This window comes from Myxine glutinosa, chromosome 11 (genome assembly GCF_964187855.1).
Source record: "Myxine glutinosa chromosome 11, kmMyxGlut1.1, whole genome shotgun sequence".
NCBI lineage: Eukaryota > Metazoa > Chordata > Myxini > Myxiniformes > Myxinidae > Myxine > Myxine glutinosa.
In genome coordinates this window covers 47048317-47055100 of record NC_136271.1, presented here as the reverse complement: position 1 = coordinate 47055100, position 6784 = coordinate 47048317, and positions in this window count along the sequence as shown.

The following is a 6784-nucleotide window of genomic DNA, read 5'->3' as shown; positions in this document are numbered from 1 at the left end:
TGTCGTCAAAACAGTGTAATATACCCATGATATTGCTATATTTTCTGGAGAAGTGATATTATGGTCACATAAAAACATAACAATCATGCCGTTTTCAATATTTTATTCTGAATAATTTAAGGTGAAATTTTTTGGGAATTTTAGGCATATTTTCACCTCAATTTAAGTATGGAGCTATAGGTCCATCATGGACAGTGTGGATGACGTTTATGTTTTCTAACGTACAGTCATTGTTCTGAGAAGACCTCTAGCGATCTTTGCGTCAATAACGTGTGTAGGACCCACGTGATCGGATCACTGACTCAACCAATCACTTTTTTTCACTTTGATCACTCAATTTCATCAATGGATAATTGCTAATGTCATACCAATCATTATTTGATCTCACATACCTTAGAATATATGCCAATGTATACATATACACAAAGAATATATATTAGGGGGTGCTTACCTTAATTCGTTGTGTAGGGGTGCTTAACTTAATTCTTTGTGTATATATATAATACTAGCAGAAGTACCCGGCATTGCCGGGCGGGGGAGGGGAGGGGGAGGGGGAAGGGGAGGGGAGGGGGAAGGGGAAGGGGAGGGGAGGGGAACGGGGGGAGAGCGAGCCCCTTGGTAAAGCGAGCGATTTTTTTTTTCATAGCGTCATAGCGTCATAGCGTTCATAGCATCATAGCGTTCATAGCTTCATAGCGATTTTTTTTTTTCCATAGCGTCATAGCGTCATAGCGTTCATAGCGTCATAGCGATTTTTTTTTTCATAGCGTCATAGCGTCATATCGTTCATAGCGTCTCATAGCGTCAGAGCGATTTTTTTTTTCATAGCGTCCATAGCGTCATCACGTGATCGCTCTGAGCGAATCAGCACCCACCTGCTCTGATTCCGTTGATTCCGTGCGCTGAGGTAAATATGAATAAAAAATATGTATCGTCAAATATTTTGAGTTCGGCCATGTTCGTCCCAGGCTCAATGGCCATGTCTATGCCAAATATCAAGCACGTAAGCCTCTCCGTTTAGGAGTCTATCGGTAACATTACACACACACACAAACTGTGTTTTATATATATAGATATATATATATATATATATATATATATATATCATTATATATATATATATATATATATATCTATATATATATATATATATATATATATATATATATATATATATATATATATATATATCTATATATATATATATATATATATATATATATATATATATATATATATCTATATATATAATATATATATATATATATATATCATTATATATATATATATATATATATATATATATACATACATATATACAGTCACATGAAAAAGTAAGTACACCCCATGTAAAGTTTTGACTTTTTCAACATATTTCAACATACAGCTGCTTTTTTTTTTTTTTTTTTTTTTTTTTTTTTTTGTTGTTTGTTTGTTTGTTTGTATACAAGATCGAGGCTCGTGAAAGAGCGAACATTAATCACACAGAAAGACAAACCGACACATAAAACATATAACATCGGGAGCGGTAGACAAGATGGGGAGAGAGGGGGAAGGACACAAACACAACATTTGAGAGCAGGGACCGAGAGACATGGAGACATCGAGAGATCTGAGAGAGGGCGAGGGCTTTGGGGGGGGGGGGCATGGGAAGGGGGCGGTGGGAGAGGTATAAAACATATGGACACTGCCAGGACTTCCAGGAAAGAAGTTGGAATTTCAAACAATGTGGATCTGGGGTGAATTAGCGGGGGTAGAAAAGATCAAGGTTTTGGATGGGGGAAGATAAGAGATGGTGGTGAACAGCTGTTTTAAAGACCTGGAGGGAGGAGTGGGATTGAAGGGAGTGAGGGAGTTTGTTCCAGAGGCGGGAGAAAAGAGGAATGAAAGAGTGAAGGTGAGCAGAGAGCCGAGATTTCGGCAGTTTAACCATCAGAGGGTTGCTGGCAGATCTTGTGCGACCTGTAGGAATATTTGGGGGACAGAGCACAGAGAGAGCTGGGGGTGCAAGGCCGGAGAGGAGTCGGTAGAAGACAGAAAGACCACCTACCTGCCTGCGGTGAGTGAGTGAAAGGCCCTCAGAGATAGCTTCATCGCGGGAGATTCCAATAATTCTGAAAGCTTTGGTTTCAACAGCGTGAAGCCGAGCTAGGTGTGAGGCAGGAGCACCGGCCCATAGGGGAGAACAGTATTCCATTGAGCTGCGGATGAAAGCCTTGTATGTGGTGAGGAGCTCAGGTGTGCCCAGGAAGGACTTCGCACGACGGAGGATGCCCAGTCGGCGACTGGCTTTGGAGGCCAGCTTGGAAATGTGGTTTTCCCAAGAAAGATCATGGCAGATAGTGAGACCCAAAATCTTGAGCGACAGAACTTCTTGGAGAGGATTGTTGAGAAAGTAGATGGGAGGGTTGTCCAGTCGATCTTTTCGGAGAGACATAGTAAGAGTGTGAGATTTGTCAGGATTGAAAGACATGTTCCACTTGTTTGACCAGTCTGTGATTTTGTCCAGGTCTTCAGAGAGTGAGGAGGCAGCAGACTGCCGATCTGAGGGAAGAGGAATGGAGCAGCAGAGAGTGGAGTCATCAGCAAAGAGATAGAGAGGATTTTCGAGAGAGTCAGAGAGATCATTGATGAAGACCAGAAAAAGCACGGGGCCCAGAACACTGCCTTGGGGAACTCCAGCCTGAACAGGAAGAGGAGATGAGAGAAACCCATTCAGGGCCACACGTTGACGACGACTAGAGAGGAAGTCCGCCAGCCATGCGTGGAGATTTCCATGGATACCAAAGGAGGAGAGTTTGGTGAGCAGAGCGGGGTGCCAGACCGTGTCGAAGGCACGTGATATGTCGAGGGAGACAGCTCTAATTTCCTGTTTGGCATTGAGGACCTCCATCCATTGTTGAGACAGCAGAAGCAGCATGTCCAGAGTAGAGTGACCTGGTCTGAAACCAAATTGATGATCAGAGATCAAGCCATTGGAGAAGAGGAAAGATTTCATATCCGAAGCAATGATGGATTCCATGACTTTGCTGATAATTGGGAGAAGGCTGATTGGTCTGTAGTTGCTGGGATCTGTTTTTGCACCTTTTTTGTGCAAAGCGGTGATGTTGGCTGATTTCCAAGCAGATGGCAGTTGACCTTGAGCAAAAGAGAGGGTGAAGAGAACAGAGAGAGGGTGAGATAGAGCAGCAGAGCAGGATTTTAGGACCCGTGGGCTGATGCCGTCGGGTCCAGTTGCAGAATCAGAGTCGAGGGTTGACAGAAACTTTTCCACCTTGTCAGGAGGAAAGGACACGGAGTCCAGGAGCAGCAGGGTACGACTGGGTATGGTGGGTACAGAGAGGGATGGGTTTGGGACACAAGATTTAGAGGCAAACACAGAGTTGAGGCATTCAGCTTTTTCACGTGCGGAGTCAGCTGTGTGGCCGTTTGAGGTAAGGGAGGGGATGGAGGGGGAACAAACACCAGAAACGGATTTGACCAGACGCCACCAGGATTTGGAAGAGGGAGACAGATAAGAGAGTTCGGTCTTGAGAACGGAGAGATATTGTTTCCTGGCTCTCCTGAGGGTGGACACACACTTGTTTCGGGCTTTGTGAAAGGAAATGAGATTTCCTTCCGTTGGATTTGCTTTCCAGGAGACGAAGGCAAGTTGTTTCTGGGCAACAGCCTCACCACAAGATTCCGTGTACCATGGACGGGAGGAAGGGTATGACAACTGAAGACGAGATGGGATAAATCTGTGCATGAGAGAGAGCAATTTACTTTGGAAGAATTCCCAGGATGAGTTGATGTCAGAGGTGGTGGAGATGGGAGACCAGTCCAGATGATTGATGGCTGCTTGAAGACCGTGCCAGTTGGCCGTGAAATGCCAGACTCGTCGACGCTGAGCAGGCTCCCTGAGGATGGTCAGAGAGATGTCCACTTTAACAAGGACATGATCAGATGATCCGATCGGAGCAGAAGAAGAGCAGCAGACATTTTCAGGGAAGTTAGTCATAACCAAGTCCAGAAGAGAAGATGTTCCGTTGACTGAGATCCGGGTCGGGAAATTGACAGATTGTGTCAGTCCCAGTGAGTCGCAGAAGTCCTTTGCTGAAGAGCCATGGCTGGTGAGAGAGGTACCCACACCCAGCCAACTGGCATGGTGACAATTGAAATCACCACATATGAGGAAGAGAGAGTTGGGATGAGTAGATAGAAGTTGGTCCATATCATCAGACAGCGAGATGTAGATGGAGTCATCACTGTTTGGTGGACGGTACAACACACATATGAACAAGAGGTGGGAGCGAAGGGGAAGCCGTAGCCAGAGGTATTCCTGGGGGTGAGGTGGAGAGAGTGCAGTGCAGGGCGAGTGAGGAAGAGAGTTTTTGATAAAGATAGCAACCCCGCCTCCAGGACGAGGCTCAGGTCTATCATACCGGAGGAGGGAGTAGCCCGGGAGAGATACTATGGAATCAGAGACATCATAAAGGAGGAAAGTTTCTGTTAAGCAGATCACGTCTGGTTTGACAGAAGCAACCTGTATGGAGAGATCAGTTAAGTTTGAACGAAGGCCCCGGATGTTTGTGGTCCATACCGTTAATGAAGAGGAAGGGGGAGCATCAGATACAGAACAGGGGGGAGGAGGGGTAGGGTAAGATGTGGAAGAGGTGGAAGAGATAGGGAGAGCTGTTGAAGGTGTGTCAGAGATTTCAGAATAGCTCGGAGAAAGGGAAGGATGGGGCGGACAAAAGGTTTGATGGTGATTGGGTGAGCCACAATGAGGTGTTATTTGAGGAGGGGGAAGAGCGAGGCAGAAGGTTGGGGGAGATGGAGGTGAGAGTTTGAAGGGGGAAGAAGCGGGGAGGACGCTTTGAGGAGGGGGAGTGAGAGGGGAGAAATTGAGAAGCAATGAGGGTGGGGAGATTTGAAGGGGAGGGGTGAGGGGGGAGTTTGGGAGGGAAGGGACAAGGGGAGGGATTTGAAAGGGATGGGATATGGGGGAGATTTGGAGGGGAGGGGTGAGGCAGGAGTCTAGGAGGGGAGGGGCGAGGGGGCGTCTTGGCGGGGAGGGGTGAGGGGGTAGTTTAGGAGGGAGGGGGCAAGGGGGGAGATTTGAAAGGGATGGGTGATGGGGAAGATTTGGAGGGGAGGGGTGATGGGGAAGATTTGGAGGGGAGGGGTTATGGGGAAGATTTGGAGGGGAGGTTGGATTTTTGAAAGTGTACGATTTATGGGAAACGAACATTTATTGCAAAATGAGTTTCTTGTGACCTTCGAGTTAAAAATACGTTTAAGGATGCTGGATGGAGGATGGAGTGCAGGAGAGTTTAGGGAATGTAGAAAAAAGGCACTATAGGAGATGGATATTTTTTTTGGGATGAATTGATTTGGTGAGCAAGTCGAAAGCAGCCTTTTAAAGAAGAAGAAGAAAAAGGTGTTATAAAATATGACGGAATACATAACTTGAGGGGAAAGTGTAAACATTGAAGGTTAATGAGTGAAAACTATCTGGGGAAATGGGGGAGAAACACGTGGTCGAAGAACGAACGACCGAATAAGAATGAATAAACGAATGAGAACAGAGAAGGAAATGTTTTTTTTTTGTTTTTTTTTTTTTTGAGTTGAGATTTACACAAGGAAGTAGGCTATGGGTGAAAAGCCTGCGAATACAGAGAACGAAAGTTATTGGATCACAAACGACGGACCGCTGAGAGAAAAACAAAGCCTCAAGGTTGTACAGTGCACACTGTACAAGGCCTCAAGACACGACACGGCAAACAGACGATCAATTTATGAAAGATAAACACCGATAAAACAACCAAAGTTGCACACAATAACTTCACACACCGAAAGATAAATACAGTTTCGACAAAATACAATTGTGAACAGACTTAACTTCGAAAAACGTGGAGACCGTGTGGAGCTTCGAAAATCCCTCCCACCGTCTCCGAGATCTCGCGAGATCTCAATCATTTGATCATTTGATCTTCATTTCAACAATATTGATAGATAAAGGTGATATAATATAACAAATATCATGAAACATTTACATTTTGTAGTCCATTGTATAATTGAAATAAACATAAATGCAAATTTCGCATGTGGAAAAAGTAAGTACCCTTGGCTCTAATAGGTGGTATTTCCCCCTTTGGCAGAAACAACCTCAAATAGAACTGTCTGCCAGTCTCTGACATCGACTGGGAGAAATTTTTGCCCACTCCTCCATGCATAATTATTTCAGCTGTGCAATGTTTGAGGGATTTCTTGCATGCACAGCTCTGCTCGTTTCAAATACCCCACAACATCTCGATGGGATTTAGATCCGGGCTTTGACTTGGCCATTCCAGAACCCTCCATTTCTTCATTTTCAGCCATTCCTTGGTGGATTTACTGGTATGTTTAAGGTCATTGTCATGTTGCAAGGTCCACTTTCGGTTGAGCTTCAACTTTCCGACAGATGGCCTCACATTATCCTCAAGCACCCTCTGGTACAATGAAGAATTCATAGTGGATTATATGATGGTGAGTTGCCCAGGCCCTGATGCAGTAAAGCTGCCCCAAAACATAATATTTCCACCACCATGCTTTACAGTTGGTATCAGGTTCCTGTGGTCAAATGCTGTCTTTGGTTTTCACCAAATATGTCTTCTGGTACTGTGGCCAAATAGCTCTATCTTTGACTCATCTGTCCAGAGCACATTGTTCCAGAAGTGCTGGTCTTTGCCTAAGTGTTCATTGGCCAACTTTAGTCTTGCCCTGATGTTCTTTCTGGAGAGCAAAGGTTTCCTCCTGGCAC